We start from the raw sequence: 18,798 nt of genomic DNA, 5'->3' as shown, positions 1-18,798 counted from the left end.
AAGATCCATCCTCGGATCGAGTTCTTCATCACCATGGAAGCGAGAGAGATCTTTGATGTTGAAGATGTCGCTCACGTTGTATTTGTCCCGTGGGAGGTCGATCTTGTAAGCGTTGTTGTTGTAGCGTGCGAGCACCTTGAAGGGTCCATCGGCTCGAGGTCGAAGCTTAGACTTGTGTGCTTGTGGAAAGCGCTCCTTGCGAAGGTGTAGCCACACGAGATCACCAATGTTGAAGACCATAGGTTGCTTGTTAACGTTGAGCTTGGTCGCAAGGCATTGTACTTGGCGCTCGATGGTGTTTCTTGTATCTTCATGCACCTTCTTGATATGGGTCGCTCATGCACTTGCGTCCAAATTGATTCTCTCTTGGAGTGGTAGAGGTAGAATATCCAATGGTGACAAAGGGTTGAATCCATAGACGACCTCGAAAAGGGACTTGCCGGTTGTTGAGTGTCTTGCTCGGTTGAAGGCGAACTCGGCGATGGGTAGACACTCCTCCCACTCCTTGATGTTCTTCTTGATGAGTACTCTAAGTAGAGCGGAGAGTGTGCGGTTTGTCACCTCCGTTTGGCTGTCGGTTTGAGGATGGTACGCCGTGGAGAAGAGTAGCTTGATTCCAAGCTTGGCTCATAGGGTCTTCCAAAAGTATCTAAGGAACTTGACGTCGCGGTTCGAGACAATAGTCTTTGGCACACCATGTAGACGCAATATTTCCCTACAAAAGAGATTACCCACATGTGAAGCATCATCTATCTTGTTACAAGGAATAAAGTGTGCCATTTTTGAGAAACGGTCCACAATGACAAATATGGAATATTTCCCATTGCGAGTCCTAGGAAAACCAAGTACAAAGTCCATGCTAATGTCTTCCCAAGGTTGGTATGGAATCGGTAAAGGCATATAGAGACCATGAGATTGAGCTTTGGACTTAGCTTTGCGACATGTAGAACACCGGTTGGTGAAGCGATTGATGTCCTGAAACATCTTTGGCCAAAAGTAGCTCTTCGAGAGTGTGGCGAACGTCTTGTCGCGTCCGAAGTGTCCCATTAATCCTCCTCCATGAGATTCCTGCAAAAGCAACAAATGAAGTGAGGACTCGGGAATGCAAAGTTTGTTAGCTCTCATAAGGTAGCCATCTTTGATGTAATAGCGTTCCCAAGATTTATTCGACAAACACTTGGCATAAGCAATGGCAAAAGTTGTATCATGCTCATATAAGTCTTTGATATGCTCGAAGCCAATGACATCTAACTCAAGTTGTGTGACAAGCATGCAAATGCGGGAAAGAGCATCCGCTACTATGTTTTCTTTACCTTTGATGTACTTGATGACATATGGAAAAGACTCAATAAATTCACTCCATTTAGCATGACGCTTGTTCAATTTAGTTTGTCCCTTAAGATACTTGAGAGTCTCATGATCGGTATGAATGGTAAACTCACGGGGACGAAGGTAGTGTTCCCATTCATGCAAAACGCGGACTAAAGCATATAGCTCTTTGTCATAGATGGGGTAGTTGAGTTGCGCTCCGGAAAGTTTCTCACTAAAGTAAGCTATGGGGTGCTTCTCTTGCGTTAACACACCTCCTATGCCATTACCACTAGCATCGCAATGAATTTCAAAAGGTTTGTCGAAGTTGGGTAAAGCAAGCACGGGAGCATGAGTAAGCAAATTCTTAAGCTCATTGAATGCGGTATCTTGGGATGGTCCCCAAACAAAAGGTGCATTCTTCTTGCTCAAAGCATGCAAAGGCGAAGCAATGGTGCTAAAATCCTTTACAAAGAGACAATAGAAACCCGCAAGGCCAATGAAACTATGCACTTGATGCAAGTTGGTTGGTTGTGGCCAAGTCTTAATAGCATTGATCTTGGACTCATCTACATGAACACCCTTAGAAGAGACAACAAATCCTAAGAAAACGAGCTTATCAACACCAAAGAGGCCTTTCTCCGTATTAGCATAGAGACGCTCTTTCCTAAGAGTTTGCAAAACGGTGCAGACATGGGTGACATGCTCTTGGATAGATTTGCTAAACACAAGAATATCATCAAAGTAGACCACAACAAATATACCAATGTAAGGGCGAAAGACATGATTCATGTGGCGCATAAAAGTGCCCGGTGCTTCCGAAAGACCCATAGGCATGACTAACCACTCATACAAACCAAACTTGGTTTTGAAGGCGGTTTTCCATTCATCACCCTCTTGTATGCGGATTTGATAGTAACCACTCTTAAGATCAATTTTGGAAAATATAGTGGCACCGCTAAGCTCATCAAGCATATCATCTAGGCGTGGAATGGGATACCTATAACGAACGGTGATAGCATTGATAGGTCTACAATCGGAGCACATGCGAAAACTACCGTCACGTTTTGGCACAAGAATGTACGGAACGGCACAAGGGCTCAAACTTTCACGCACATGTCCATGCTCTATGAGATGTTTTACTTGCCTTTGAATTTCTTTGGTTTCTTCGGGTTTGACGCGGTAGGGAGCTTTGTTTGGAAGTGGTGCTCTGGGGATGAGGTCGATTCGGTGCTCAATGCCTCGTAGAGGAGGTAGTCCCGAAGGTAGCTCATCGGGAAAAACATCTTGAAATTCCTACAAAAGAGAAGACAACACTAGAGGAAGAGTGTGGGAGGTGTTAGTTTGTGGTGCATTGTCCTTGCACACGATGACGTAGTGTAGGACACTAGATGGGTTCTCACACACTTCTCTCATCTCACGTTTGGTGGCAAATAGAACTAGGTTCTTGTTTTCGCTCATCGTGGGGGCACTCAATTTGGCTTGTGGCGCTCACTCTCTTTTTGGTGGCTCACTCTCTCACCATTCTCTCCACGATGGGTGGTATGCTTATCGGTGATCACTTGACTTGGTGACATTGGACGGAGGACGTACTCCTTGCCCTTCATCTTGAAGATGTAGTGGTTCGTTCAACCGTTGTGGATGACTCCTCTATCGAATTGCCATGGCCGTCCAAGGAGAAGATGACAAACGGTCATTGGAACGACGTCGCACTCCAAGGTGTCTTCGAAGGCGCCGATCTTGAAGGAGACTTGTACTCGGTGCTCGACTTGGATGGTGCCGGAGTCACTAAGCCATTGCACTTTGTATGGATGTGGAAGCTTCGTCTTGGGCAATTGGAGCTTGGATCAAAGTTCTTAACTTTCGAGATTGTGACAACTCCCTCCATCGATGATGACCTTGACGGATCGTCCATTGATGCCGGCCTTGGTGTGGAATATGTGGCATCGTTGGTCTTCTTCTTGGTGATGTTGGAGAGTCAAGTCTTTCGAGACAACAAGTGCGGGACTTGAGTCTTCAACACAAAAGACTTGTTCTTCTTAATTGTTCACTTGGCGGTGCATGGCGACTTGCTCAAGTGCTTCCATTTCACCTTCACTCATGGAGTCATAAGTGCCATCATCGTTGAAGACCATGGTCCGCTTGTTGGTGCACTCGTAGGACTTGTGGCCTCGGCCTCCGCAAGTGAAACACTTGAAGGAACTCGTCTTGACGGTCTCATCGGTTGGGGTTGATGATGATGAAGCTCTCGGCTTGAAGTTGCCCGTAGTAGGGTTGCTTGTAGTTGGCAAAGCTTTCTTGGAAGTCGACTTGTCGATGTTGGAAGTAGAAGGTCTTGTAGTCGGTGTTGGAGTCGTTGAAGCTTGGTTATTGGAGAAGCCGTAGGACTTGGATGAGAACTTGGCGTAGTTGAAATCATCTTGCACTTGGCGTTCCGCTTTGGTATCTTGGTGCACTAGCTCGATGAGATTTGAGTATGGTTGGAAGTCGGCGATCTTCTTGATAGGATGATTGAGTCCATTCAAGAAACGTGCCATTGTTTTCTCATCATCTTCCGTTACATTGGCTCGTATCATGGCAATCTCCATCTCCTTGTAGTACTCTTCAACGCTCTTGGTTCCTTGCTTGAGTTGTTGGAGTTTCTTGAAGAGGTCGCGGTTGTAGTAGGTAGGCACGAAGCATGCTCTCATGTCATCCTTCATTTGTGCCCAAGTAGTGATGGGTGGTTCACCTCTTGCCTCATGGCACTCTATGATTTGTTCCCACCATATGAGGACATAGTCTTGTAACTCAAGGGATGCCATCATGATCTTCTTCTCTTCTTCATAATGTGCAAACGGAAGATCTTGTCAACTTTCAATGCCCATGAAAGGTATTCTTCGGGATCGTTGCTTCCGTTGAACCTGTTCATGGTGAACTTGAGATTGCCGTAGCGTTGCTCTTCATTGTGTTGGGGTCGGGGATGATGACTCCCATGTTGTAGATGATTGTTCAACTTGTGGTGCTCTTGTTGCGGAGGGTTGTCAACCTCATGTTGCTCTTGTCGCGGAGGATTCCCATTATTTTCATGCTCTTAATGAACTTGATGGTCTTGGCGAGCTTGTGGAGGAGCGCGTCGAGCTCGAGGAGGAATTAGAAGACGCATGCGAGCTTGAAGTCGTCGTTCGTCAATTTCTTCACAAAGTGCTTCCTCTTCTTCACGGGCTTGACGGCCTCGGTCGGCAACGGCTCGACTCGCATCGCATAGAGCTTGTTGCCCCTCAAGTGCTTGAGTGTCACGGAGTTGTTGTTCTTGACGTTGAGCCTCAGCATCTTGTGCATTTTGGTGTAGACGCGCGCGTCCTTCCTCTTCATGTTGGCGTTGTTGTTGTCATTCACGAGCCAGCGCAAAGGCTTCTTCGGCTTGATGTCATCGGCGCTCTTGAGAGTCAGTATCCCGAAGCGGATTGAGGTTTTCTTGACGGTCGGTGCGCGCGGCTCGACGAAGAGTGTTCGATGTCGGTGTACTTGAGTCGGAATGGTGACTTGAACGGCTCCTTCTTGAAGTGGAAGAAGAGCAGTTGAGCGACAAAGCGCGAATCTCGTCCATCCTTGCGTCATTCTCTTGCATGTGATCATCGAGCTTGTGGTTAAAGTAGTGATAGAGGCAAAGGTGTCCCGATGTTTCGATGAGATGGTGGTTATCGTTTTCTGTGGGAGTCGACCTTGACGATCCGACTACGAACGTGCGAGACGTCGTGCCTTAGCAATCGCTAAACCAACTTCCAAGGGTTATTGACCACGCTGGAGCACGATCAACCTGACCACGAGGGTCTGTTTCCTGCAAGCAAACAAAGAACACGCAAGAAACTGAGATTGCAATCTGGATATTGTGAATATAAGATGAAAGCTTTATTGATCAAGGTGGGGTTCTGTGACGCCTTGGTCTGGTCATTCAACACAAACGAAGTACCCGAAGTTGCAGCTCTGGCGAACTTTTAATCTAAACAAAACCCAAAGCCTAAACGATGCCCTAAGGGCTGTATATATGGAGGAGAGAGGGGGGAATTTCGTGGCCCTTGGTGGAGGGGTCCGAAACCAACCCTAACTCTTGTTTCCCCACACATACGGACTCTGAAAATAGCCTATACTTAAGTACTTCGAAAATACATGGGCCTGGCCCAATAATAAGGTGACACAGCACCTAAAATAACCTCGGGACTAAATTTATGAAGTGGCATCTTGTATATTTCGTCCCATGCTTCATGCACTCATTATTGTGGCTTCAGAGTGCTGGAATCATCACTTGTAGCTCCATTCTTGTTCCCCTTGCGCATGCCATCATCTCCATGCTTGAACTTGCTCCAAGGTTCATCTTTCTTGTCCAATCTAGGCCCTTCATTTGTAAGCAAAACAAATGTATCCAATTTAGGCAGCATCATATTCTCATGAACATTAGAATCATTACCAAGAAACGAAAGTACCTGATAATTCAATTGGCGTGCGCGAGCTCTAGTAATCGGTCCAGTATGTATAGCAGCAGGGGCTGTGGGTGTAACAATGGTATTGATGTCCTCATAATCCTCCCATTCTTGAAATGAAGTCGTCCTCGACGAAAGTTCATCGTCCTCACCCAAATAAGGCTTCAAATCTGCAATGTTAAAAGGGGACTAACCCCAAAATCTGCAGGCAGCTCAAGTTTATATGCATTATCATTTATTTTCTCTAACACCTTAAAAGGACCATCAGCACATGGCATTAGCTTTGATTGGCACAAATTAGGAAATCTATCCTTACGCAAATGTAACTAAACAAGATCTCCAGGTGCAAACACAACATGTTTTCTACCCTTATCTCCAACAAGTTTATATTTAGCATTCATACGCTCAATGTTTTCCTTAGTTAACTCATGCATTTTTAAAATCAATTCAACATGTTCTTTAGCATCAAAATTAACCTTCTCCGAAGATAGAAGAGGCAACAAATCAATAGGTGCACGAGGTAGGAAACCATACACAATTTCAAAAGGGCACATCTTAGTGGTAGAATGCAATGAACGATTATAAGAAAATTCAATATGAGGCAAGCATTCTTCCCACATTTTCTTGTTATTCTTCAAAACAGCCCTAAGCATAGTAGACAATGTTCTATTGACTACTTCAGTTTATCCATCAGTTTGGGGGTGACAAGTAGTACTAAAAAGCAGCTTAGTCCCCAACTTAGCCCATAAACATCTCCAAAAGTGGCTAAGAAATTTAGTATCACGATCTGAAACAATAGTATTTGGCACACCATGCAAGTGAATAATTTCACGAAAGAACAAATCAGCAACATTAACAGCATCATCGCTTTTATGACATGGTACAAAGTGTGCCATTTTCGAGAACCTATCCATGACAACAAATATGCTATCCCTCCCCTTCTTTGTTCGAGGTAAACCTAAAACAAATTCCATAGATATATCCTCCCAAGGAACACTAGGTACAGGCAAAGGCATATATAGACCATGAGGATTGAGTCATGACTCAGCTTTTTGACATGTAGTGCAGCGAGCAACAAAACGCTCAACATCCTGTCTCATCTTTGGCCAAAAGAAATGTGTAGCAAGTATATCCTCCGTCTTCTTGACGCCAAAGTGTCCCATTAATCCTCCTCCATGCGCCTCCTGCAACAACAAAAGACGAATGGAGCTAGCTGGAATGCATAGCTTGTTAGCATGGAACACAAATCCATCGTTAAGAAAGAACTGGTTCCAAGTTCTCCCTTCCTTACAATTCTGCAATACATCTTTAAATTCAGCATCATGAACATATTGATCTTTGATGGTCTCCAAACCAAATATTTTAAAGTCAAGTTGTCAAAGCATAGTATAACGACGAGACAATGCATCAGCAATAACATTTTCTTTACCCTTCTTGTGTTTAATGACATAAGGGAAAGTCTCAATGAATTCAACCCATTTAGCATGTCTACGGTTCAGTTTTGCTTGACTTTTAATGTGTTTCAAAGATTCATGATCAGAATGTATAACAAATTCCTTGGGCCATAAATAATGTTGCCATGTTTCTAAGGTCCGAACAAGAGCATATAATTCTTTATCATAAGTAGAATAGTTCAGACTAGGCCCACTCAATTTTTCAGAAAAGTATGCAACAGGTTTGCCATCTTGTAATAACACACCTCCTAATCCAATTCCACTAGCATCACATTCAAGCTCAAAAGTCTTATTGAAATCAGGAAGTTGGAGTAAAGGAGCATGTGTCAACTTATCTTTCAATACCGTGAAGGCTTCTTCCTGTGCGGTTCCCCAAACAAAAGGCACATCCTTCTTTGTAAGCTCGTTGAGAGGTGCAGCAATGGTGCTGCAATCTCTCATAAAACGCCTATAGAAACCAGCGAGGCCAAGGAAACTCCTCACTTGTGTGACCGTTTTGGGCTGCGGCCAACTCTCAATAGCTTCAATCTTGGCTTTATCAACTTCAATTCCCTGTGGAGTAACAACAAAGCCAAGAAAAGAAACTCGCTCGGTGCAAAAGGTGCACTTTCGAAGGTTACCAAACAAACATGCATCATGTAGAGCAATAAAAATAGCACGAAAATGTTCCAAATGTTCCTCTAAAGATTTGCTATAAAACAATATGTCATCAAAGTAAACTACCACAAATCGTCCGATGAAAGCACGTAAAACTTTGTTCATTGACCTCATGAAAGTACTAGGTGCATTAGTTAACCCAAAAGGCATGACTAACCACTCATATAATCCAAACTTAGTTTTAAATGCTGTTTTCCATTCATCTCCCAATTTCATACGAATTTGATGGTATCCACTACGCAAATCAACTTTGGAGAATATTGTAGAGCCACTCAATTCGTCAAGCATATCATCTAGCCTAGGGATAGGATGATGATAACGAATAGTAATATTATTAATGCCTCTACAATCAACGCACATACGTGACGTACCATCCTTTTTCGGCACTAAAATGATAGGAACAGCACAAGGACTAAGGGATTCGCGTATATAACCTTTGTCGAGCAGTTCTCGTAGTTGACGCATAATATCCTTCGTCTCCTCTGGATTGGTACGGTATGGTGCACGGTTGGGTAATGATGCACCGGGAATTAAGTCAATTTGATGCTCAATCCCTCGAATAGGTGGTAATCCTGGTGGCACGTCTTGTGGAAAGACGTCAGCGAACTCCTGCAAAATGTTAGTGACAGAAGGAGGCAAAGAGGATGGCACATCCAAGAATGAAAATAATGCCTCTTTGCACACAAAAGCATAGCAAACAGATTTGCTAAAATCTAGATCATCAATATCAGATTTGGTGGCAAGTAAACATGCACTTTTCAATTTAATTTCAAAAGCAACACTAGATTGTTAATTATTAGGCTGCATTTGTTGCTCAAATTCTTTTGCCACAATACGATTTTCACTCTTATTTTTCTCCTGTTTTGCTTTATTAGATCTATTAATATCATCTTTCAAAATGGAATCAGGAGGCATAGGAAACAAAGTAATATTTTTATCCTTATGAACAACAGTATATTGATTGTTTCTACCATGGTGTACAGATTTTTTATCAAATTGCCCTGGTCTACCAAGTAATAAGGAACATGCTTGCATAGGTACCACATCACAATCAACATAATCAGCATATGTAGACATACTAAAATGCACACGAACAGTACATGTTACCTTAACCTTGCCGCTGTTGTTGAACCATTGGATGCAGTAAGGATGTGGATGTGGTCTTGTGGTGAGAGATAGCTTCTCCACCATCTCCATGCTAGCCAAGTTATTGCAGCTCCGTCCATCTATGATGACGCGAACAAAACATTCCTTCACAACTCCCTTTGTATGGAACAAATTATGCCTCTAATTTTGCTCAGCTTGTGTAACCTGTACACTCAAAACACGTTGAGCAACTAAACATTCATACCTGCAGCATCTTGAGCAGCCATGTATTGTGTCTCATGATTAGAATCATCTCCACCGTGTTATTCACGTGTAATAAGAGCCAAAGTCTCCTCATCATAGTCACTAGCGGACTCATACCCACCATCCTCAGTAGCAATCATCACACGCTGAGATTGGCATTCTCTCGCAAAATGTCATCTTCCCTTACAACGATGACAAATAATATCACTTGTGTGCCCTGTTGATGCCATGGAAGAAGAAGAGCTCTGCGCAGGTCCAGCAGATGTGCTCTTGGCAGATAGTGGTGGTTGTGTCTGCTTTCTTGTATCATGGCTGGAGGTGGCACCTGATGGAGGTGCTGGTGGAGTGGAAGTAGAGGATGCACGTGGTGTCCATGATGAAGATCGACCTGCAGAAAAGTTAGTTCGCGCCAATGCCTGTCGATCCTGCACTTCACGTTCAGCTTTACAAGCAAGATGGAATAAACGAGTGATATTATTATACTCCTTATAATCTAGTATGGTCTGAATCTCTCTATTTAACCCACCCATAAAACGTGCAAGCATAGATTCATTCTCCTCAACAATACCACATCTAATCATGCCAGTTTGTAATTCCTAATAATATTCTTCTACAGAATTTTTTCCTTGTCTTAAACATTGCAATTTTTGAAGTAATTCACGTTGATAATATGGTGGAACCCAAGGAGTACGCATAACAGTCTTCAAAGCAGCCCAAGTAGCTGGAATAGGATATAATCTACAATGCTCCGACCACCAAACACATGCAAAACTAGTGAATGCACAAACAGCAGCAGGAACACGTCTCTCCTCGGGATATTGTAAACATGTAAATCGTTGTTTAGTTTCTAACTCCCAAGTAGGATATATATCAGGAACATATCTACCCTCAAATGGTCGAATATTCAATTTTAGTTTAGGGAGATGGTCATGATCTGGTACCTGAGGGTGAGCCCTACCATTGCCATTATTTGCATGTGGACGACCTGGTGGTTGTTGTGCTGGTGGTGGCACATAGTTCTGATTTTGATCAACCTCATCCTCGTAATATCCGGCAAAATCATCCTCCTCCGCATCAGCAGCAGGAGCCACAAAAGTATCAACAGCAACACCAACAGTTTGGCTAGCTGCAAGAGGGAGACGGCTTGCTCGGCGGAGGGCTATTTCACGATGTGTAGGTAGTCGTTGTTGTTGTTGTTGTTGTAGAGGTGCGTTAGGTGCAGCCGGTGGTGGTGGTGGAAGACGCGCGAGCAATTCATTAAACCTGTTATCGAGCTTTGTTTCGAACATCTTCTCCATGCCATCTATCTTCTGCATGGCCTCTTCAAATCTGTTTAGCACATCTTGCACCTGTCCACTCATCATTTGCTGAAATTAATCATGCAACTCCTTATTCGTCATGTTCTCCCAGTCAGTCTCGTCGGCTTGTGATCCTGCCATGGTTAGCAACAATAGAAACACACAAGAATATGATCCTACAGACTACTAACAAGAGGTGGTGGTGGTGTCACAAATCCGTCAAGCAAATCTCAAATTCTTACCAGTTCTTACCCAGCAGCAAGCGGTGATCGGCAACCGTCGTAGTCAAAACTCTCAAAGCTTGGATAGAGCGATTACCAGGGAGAGTCAAACGCACGACGTAGATGTATGTGGAGCTGGGAAGGCTTATAATATGGTAGAAAAAAGGGTCAGCAATAATCAATTCAAAGATGCAAAGTTGAATAAACGCTCAACAACGGTACTGTGTTGGTCCTAGGCTAGACCGTGCTAGAGACGCGAGCCTAGAACAGTAACAAAATCACGGCGCTGCCCGTAAACAATGGAGGAGCACACTCTGAAGTTTTTTCCTTTTTTTCACTTTTTTGCACTTTTTTTCCTCTTTTTTTTGCTCCGCAACAATTTTTTTCCGAAAAAGTCTACAAATAGTCTAAAAACTGCCTAGCCAGAATTTTCCAGACTTAGTTTTTTTTGAGTTTGGAACTATTTTTCTTCTGCGGGTAGCACGGAATCTTGGGAGTCCTACTCTGTCACGACTCGGAGTATGGCGTGATCTGGAACTCGAAAACAATGCAACAATTACTGGACTCGGACTAGGACTGGTGGCGGAGATGAATCTGGTGGAATCTCGGACTGGTCGCGGCGATGAATCTGGTGGAAATCAGACTGGTGGCAGATATATGTTGCAGGTGGACTCGGATTGGTGTGATGGCGGCGGATATGTGGTGGCGTATATGGACTCGGATTGATGGTGAATATGTGGTGGTGAATATGGCAGCGACGAAGAAGTTGGTGTGGTGGTGGTATATGGCAGCAGCGATGATGATGATGATGCAGTGGTGATATATGGCAGCGGCGACGTGACAACCTGTGAACAGAACTCGAAACTCTAAAGGACTAGACGCTAAGACCAGCAACTTGACACGATGATGCAACCGCAAATTCAACAAAGCAAATACAGAAAAGATTATGCAAAGGCTCAGATTGGTTCGGATAGGATGAACTAACCCTAATTTTTTTGGCTTTTTCGTGGACTATAGGTATGAAGAATAGACTCGATCTAAACTACGAAAAACTGTAAAATCTCACCGAGCAACCTGAAAATCTGATACCACTTGATAGAGGAAAAGGTGTCCCAATGTTTTGATGAGATGGTGGCTATCGTTTTCTGTGGGAGTCGACCTTGACGATCCGACTACAAACGTGCGAGACGTCGCGCCTTAGCAACCGCTAAACCAACTTCCGAGGGTTATTGACCATGTCGGAGCACGATCAACCTGACCACGAGGGTCTGTTTCCTACAATCAAACGAAGAACAAGCAAGAAACTGAGATTACAATCTGGATATTGCGAATATAAGATGAAACCTTTATTAATCAAGGTGGGGTTCTGTGACACCTTGGTCTGGTCGTTGAACACAAAACCCAAAGCCTAAACAAAACCCAAAGCCTAAACGATGCCCTATGGGCTATATATATGGAGGAGAGAGGGGGAATTTCGTGGCCCTTGGTGGAGGGGTCCGAAACCAACCCTAACTCTTGTTTCCCCACACATACGGACTCTAAAAACAGCCTATACTTAAGTACTTCGAAAATACATGGGCCTGGCCCAATAATAAGGTGACGCGGCACCTAAAATAGCCTCTGGATGAAATTTATGAAGTGGCATCTTGTATATTTCGTCCCATGCTTCATGCACTCATTATGGTGGCTTCAGAGTCCGTGAATCATCACTTGTAACTCCGTTCTTGTTCCCCTTGCGCATGCCATCATCTCCATGCTTGAACTTGCTCCAAGGTTCATCTTTCTTGTCCAAGCTAGGCCCTTCATTTGTAAGCAAAACAAATGTATCCAATTTAGGCGGCATCATATTGTCATGAACATTAGAATCGTTACCAAGAAACGAAAGTACCTAATAATTCAATTGGCGTGCGCGAGCTCTAGTAATCGGTCTAGTATGTATAGCAGCAGGGGCTGTGTGTGTAACAATGGTATTGATGTCCTCATCAAGTAGTCCCTTGTACATTGCTTGGAAAGTCGCAAGTCGGTGGCAAGGTTGTCGATGCGTTCACTCATAGCTTGTTTCTCTTGATGCAAATCATGTTGTGCACCAAAGAGGTGACTCTTGGTGACGAAGGAGTTCATGTCGTCGTCTTACTCCATGAAGAGTGGGTTGGTAGAAGTAATTGGCCTATCCATCATTCCAAGACAAATGTGAGTGGTAGAAAGAGAAGAACGAGTACCAAATGTACCTTGACCAAAGTTGAAAGTGGATCGAGGATCACTCCAATGTAGGACAAGGAAATAGCACAATTGGTACGAGTTCTTGTCGGTTTCTCACACCTACACAAGTAAAATCTTTTGGTGGATCTTGGTTAGGATGGTTGCACAAAATTTGATGTAATTGTAAGTGAGCTTCAATAATGTTGGAAAAGATTCGCAAGATGCAATGTAACAAGAAGACCAAGCATATAAGGTACACGGAAACACACACGCAAAAAGATAAGTGGGGTTGTGCAACCAAGGTGAGCCAAAATGTGGAATCCACGAAAATGCTCTTGTTGCACAACACTAGAGAGAAGCTAGCACGATTGCATGATAGGAGGATACAAGAACTTGTGCACAACCTACTTAGCAAAAATGTAACGACTGTTATGATATGATCCACGATGATCGAGTATGACAATCTTAATGTTGTATGATGCTATGGTTCTTGCTTAAAAGCTCTTTGCTTATCTTTCCTCTTTGCTTAAAAGCTTGTTTGGCTCTTTGATATTTGAGCTCTTTTCTCATGCAATGCTTGACGAACCAAGATAGCAAGTGAGTATGCGATGACAACTTTGTGACACAAGAGATGATACCAATATAGGAAACAATGATGTATGTATGCTATGGAAGTATGATCACTAATGTGCACAAGTCTTGTTGCCGGCAATACTCAATGGCTAGTCTCGATGGGTAAGCAACGCAAAGGAGTAAGGCTATGATGGCTATCAGTGTAATGGCAAGAGTGATATGTCCAATACCAAGATGAGGTTAACGGTGTTGCTTCCGGTATGGTGTCAAAATGGTGGCATGAATACCAAGACATAGTCGAGGTGGTCGTTGTTGATAACGCGTCCGTGGCGAAAATGAGCAGCGGTGATGTCGATGTCGAACCGTACCTAGATAGCCAAAACACAAAAGGATATGGTACCGCAACTCAAATTCTCAAACCTCAAAGTAGCAATTGTGTCGGAGAGCATCCAAAAATAGTTGGGTCATGCGAAAATGGTGGAGGTATGCGGAAGTATATATGGTATATGGTGAGCACCGGAACAAAATTTGGTGGAATTTAGGCGGAGATGTGGAAGTAGTGCAAACTTTCTGTCGTAGCCGGAAGTTCCGTGTAAGACGGATGGTCCAGGGTCCGGAGGTTCCGAGGAAGGCCGGAAGTTTCGGGGGCCGGAATGTCCGGGCTGGACCGGAAGTTCCGGTGGTCGGGATTCTGCCAAGAACAGAGACTTGGGGATCGTGGATTTGGGCGGAAAAACTTGGGGAAAAGCCCAAATCCGAAGGGGAAAAAGAAGAAATTGGAGGAAAAGAAGGTGGGGAGGCTAGATCTACGAGCCACACACAAACTTCACGGATCAAAACCAACAAAATCTCAACACACGAACAAATCACAAAAAAGTTTGGGGCTATTTTTGCTGGGGATTTTTGGATTCGGACAAAAAACAACAAAATTAGGCTAGAAACACAATGGGGAGGCTCCAAAATTGTGATCAACCTGGCTCTAGATACCAAGATGATGTAGGGTAGAACCCTAGTGGCCCGATCTTTCACGAAAGGAGCGGATCCCATGAAGAACACGATGAACACGAAGAGGGGAACGAGGAAAAACGGGGGAAAACACAACGCGAAACACAAGAGGAACACTCAAACTAACCAGTACAAGTCACACATGTGCTAGATCCTCGGGTACATAGAACGATACACGAATCCACGGACAACTAAGGATGATACAAAAGGGTAGCCGGGTCTTCTCCGTGAGGAGGTCTTGAATCCACAAGGGGATCTTCCTGTAAAGGGGTCTTGAATCCAAGGTGGATCTTCTCCGTAGAGGGGCTGCGGTCTCTCTCGTGGAGTAGATCCGATATGGATGAGCAATGCTCTATCTCTCAATGAGCTAAACCAATACTAACCCTAGAAAGTTGTACGAGATAGAGTATATATAGTCTAGGTGACGAAAGGGTACACGGGACTCGGCCCAAGTGGCTGCGCGTAGGCAGGGCCAGAAGTTCTGGGCGCCGGAGGCTCCGGGGAAGGTCCGGCCTAACCAGAGAGTTGGCGCGGTGGAGATGTGCTGGCATCCGGGGGCCGGAAGGTCCGGGCAGGCCGGAGGTTCCGGACGCCGGAAAGTGCGGGACGGGATCCGGGCTAACCCGAGAGTTGGCACGCCTGGGCTGGTCGAAGTAGGAGTGATGTCACCTCAGATTGAATAGCACGTGCCCTAGCCCTTGTCATCGGCCCACTTGGAGCTTGGATAGTTGAGGTGGCGTCCATGTGGATGGTCGTGGGATGCTCCGCATCAGATAAGCTCATTTTCTTGGGTTTTGTGGTCTCTTCTAAGGGTGTTCATGTAGATGAGTCCAAGTTCAATGCTATTAAGACTTGGCTGCAACCATCCAACTTGCATCAAGTGCGTAGTTTTCTTGCTCTTGCGGGTTTCTATCATCGCTTTGTGAAGGATTTTAGCACCATTGCTTCGCCTTTGCATGCTTTGAGCAAGAAGAATGCGCCGTTTATTTGGGGACCATCCCAAGATACCACATTCAATGAGCTTAAGAATTTGCTTACTCATGCTCCCATGCTTGCTTTACCCAACTTCGACAAGCCTTTTGAGATTCATTGTGATGCTAGCGGTAATGGCATAGGAGGTGTGTTAACGCAAGGGAAGCGCCCCATAGCTTACTTTAGATAAAAACTTTCCCGAGCGCAACTCAACTATCCCATCTAATACAAAGAGCTATATGCTTTAGTCCGCATTTTACATGAATGGGAACATTACCTTCGTCCCCATGAGTTTATCATTCATACCGATCATGGGACCCTCAAGTATCTCAAGGGTCAAACTAAGTTGAACAAGCGCCATGCTAAATGGAGTGAATTCATTGAGTCTTTTCCCTATGTCATCAAGTACATCAAGGGTAAAGAAAACATCGTCGCGGATGCTCTTTCCCGCATATGCATGTTAGTCACGCAACTTGAGTTAGATGTCATTGGCTTCGAGCATATCAAAGAATTGTATGAGCATTATGACACTTTTGCCACTCCTTATGCCAAGTGTTTGTCGAATACATCATGGGAACGCTATTACATCAAAGACGGCTACCTTATGAGAGCTAACAAACTTTGCAGTCCCAAGTCGTCCCTTCGTTTATTGCTTTTGTAGGAATCGCATGGAGGAGGATTAATGGGACACTTTGGACACGATAAGACATTCGCCACGCTCTCGAAGAGCTACTTTTGGCCAAAGATGTTTTGGGACGTCAATCGTTTCACCAACCGGTGTTCTACATGCCGCAAAGCTAAGTGCAAAGCTCAAACTCATGGTCTCTATATGCCTTTACCAATTCCATACTAACCTTGGGAGGACATAAGCATGGACTTTGTACTTGGTTTGCCTAAAACTCGCGATGGGAAAGATTCTATATTTGTCGTTGTGGGCCGTTTCTCCAAAATGGCACATTTTATTCCTTGTCACAAGATAGACGATGCTTCACATGTTGCTAATCTCTTTTGTAGGGAAATATTGCGTCTCCATGGTGTGCCAAAGACAATTGTCTCGGACCGCGACGTCAAGTTCCTTAGCTACTTTGGAAGTCCCTATGCGCCAAGCTCAGAATCAAGCTACTCTTCTCCACGGCGTACCATCCTCAAACCAACGGCCAAACGGAGGTGACAAACTGCACACTCTCCGCTCTACTTCGAGTACTCATCAAGAAGAACATCAAGGAGTGGGAGGAGCGCCTACCTATCGCCGAGTTCGCCTACAACCGAGCAAGACACTCAACAACCGGCAAGTCGCCTTTCGAGGTCGTTTACAGATTCAACCCATTGTCACCATTGGACATTCTTCCTCTACCACTCCAAGAGCGCATCAATTTGGACGCAAGTGTGCGTCTGACACATCTCAAGAAGATGCATGAAGATACAAGAAACACCATCGAGCGCCAAGTTCAACGCCTTGCGACCAAGCTCAACTTCAACAAGCAACCTAGGGTCTTCAAATTTGGTGATCGAGTGTGGCTACACCTTCGCAAGGACCGCTTCCCACAAGAACGCAGATCCAAGATTCGACCACGAGCGGATGGACCCTTCAAGGTGCTTGCACGCTACAACGACAACGCTTAAAAGATCGACCTCCCGCGAGACAAGTACAACATGAGCGACATCTTCAACGTCAAAGATCTCTCTCCCTTCCATGGTGATGAAGATTTTGATCCGAGGACGGATCTTCCCCAAGGGAGCAGAGATGATGCGGAGCATCCCAAGGTCATCCCCATGGATCTTCCATCGTCTCATCAAGTGCCTACCGGACCCATGACTCGATCACGTGCAAGAGCCCTTGAAACCGAGGTGACATCTCTCCTCTCACAATTCCACTTCAATGCACATGAAGCATGGCTACTACCTCATATGGATACCTTGTGCATACTCAGGTACAATGGAGAAGCTAAGGACCAAGGACAAGAAGAAGAGGAAGATGGACGAGAAGACGGAGAAGAAGAAGGGCTGCAGGACAAGTCCCAGCCACCGGACGACCGGCCGGGACTGGACGTCTGGCGCCTGAAGCATCAGCCGAGCCCCAGCCAGCGGACGTCCGGTCCAGACCGGACGACCGCCGCCCCTGCACCCGAGGCCAATGAGCGGACGTCCGGCCCCGACCGGACAACCGACGCGACCGCACCCGAGCCGAAGTCAGCGGAAGTCCGGAGCCTCCGGACGTCCGGCACCCCCATCACAAAGTGGAACCAACGGATGATCAGAGGACACCGGACGTCCGACAGCTCCTGAGGCCCATTGATGTAGGGTGGAACCCTAGATGGCCGATCTTTCACGAAAGGAGCGGATCCCAAAGAGAAACACGAGGAACACGAGGGGGATACACGAGGGGAAACACGAGAGAAACACTCAAACCAACAAGATTCGATTACACATGTGCTAGATCCAATAACACAAAGAGATACACGATGATCCAAGGTCAACAAAGGACGATACAAATTAACCGGTTCTTCTCCTAGAAGGAGGTCTTGATGGGGGCCACCCAAGAGGGGGTCTTGAATCCAAGGGGGATCTTCTCCGAAGAGGGGCCGCGGTCTCTCTCAAGGAGTAGATCCGATATGGATGAGCGAAGCTCTATCTCAACGCTAACCCTAGAAAGAGGAAGGGTATGAAGTATATATAGTCTAGGGGGCGAGAGGGTACATGGGCTTCGGCCCTTCACTGTTCACAGACAGGCGAGGCCGGATGTCCGGGTGTCGGGCCGGATGTCCAGGGCTTCAGGAGTGGCCGGATGCCCGGGCTGGGGGCCGGATGTCCGGGCTGGCGGTGAAAACTCCTGTGGTCTCTGGATAGACGAGGCCGGATTTCCGGGCAGAGGGCCAGATTTCCGGGGCTTCGGGGGAGGCCGGATATCCGGGGCGCAGGGCCAGATGTCCGGGCCCTGTAACTTTTCTGGCTGGGCTGCGGCTGCTGTGGTGGCATCTCGAGTGGCTGGATGTCCGGGGTCTTGGCCGGATGTCCGGGGCCTGGAAGGTGAACTTGCCCGTTTTCGTGGTTCTCTTCATCCGTGGACTTGGCGGCTCGTCCGTCTTCACGTGCATCTTCGGGAGGCTCGTCTTGACACCTGATCATGCATAGCATATCGGACTTAGGTAGTAACCATGTCTCGAGTGGATCATATGTGATATCACTAAGGAAAGAAGTCACCTCGTTCTCGAGAGCTCTGGCTCGTGCTCGTGTCATGGGTCCTCTTGGCTCTTGATGCGACGATGGTAGGTCCATGGGGATGATCATGGGATGCTCCGCA

Source organism: Triticum dicoccoides, chromosome 1A (genome assembly GCF_002162155.2).
Source record: "Triticum dicoccoides isolate Atlit2015 ecotype Zavitan chromosome 1A, WEW_v2.0, whole genome shotgun sequence".
In the NCBI taxonomy this organism is placed as follows: Eukaryota; Viridiplantae; Streptophyta; class Magnoliopsida; order Poales; family Poaceae; genus Triticum; species Triticum dicoccoides.
The sequence above is the reverse complement of the archived record's forward strand: the minus strand, read 5'-3'. Positions refer to the sequence as shown.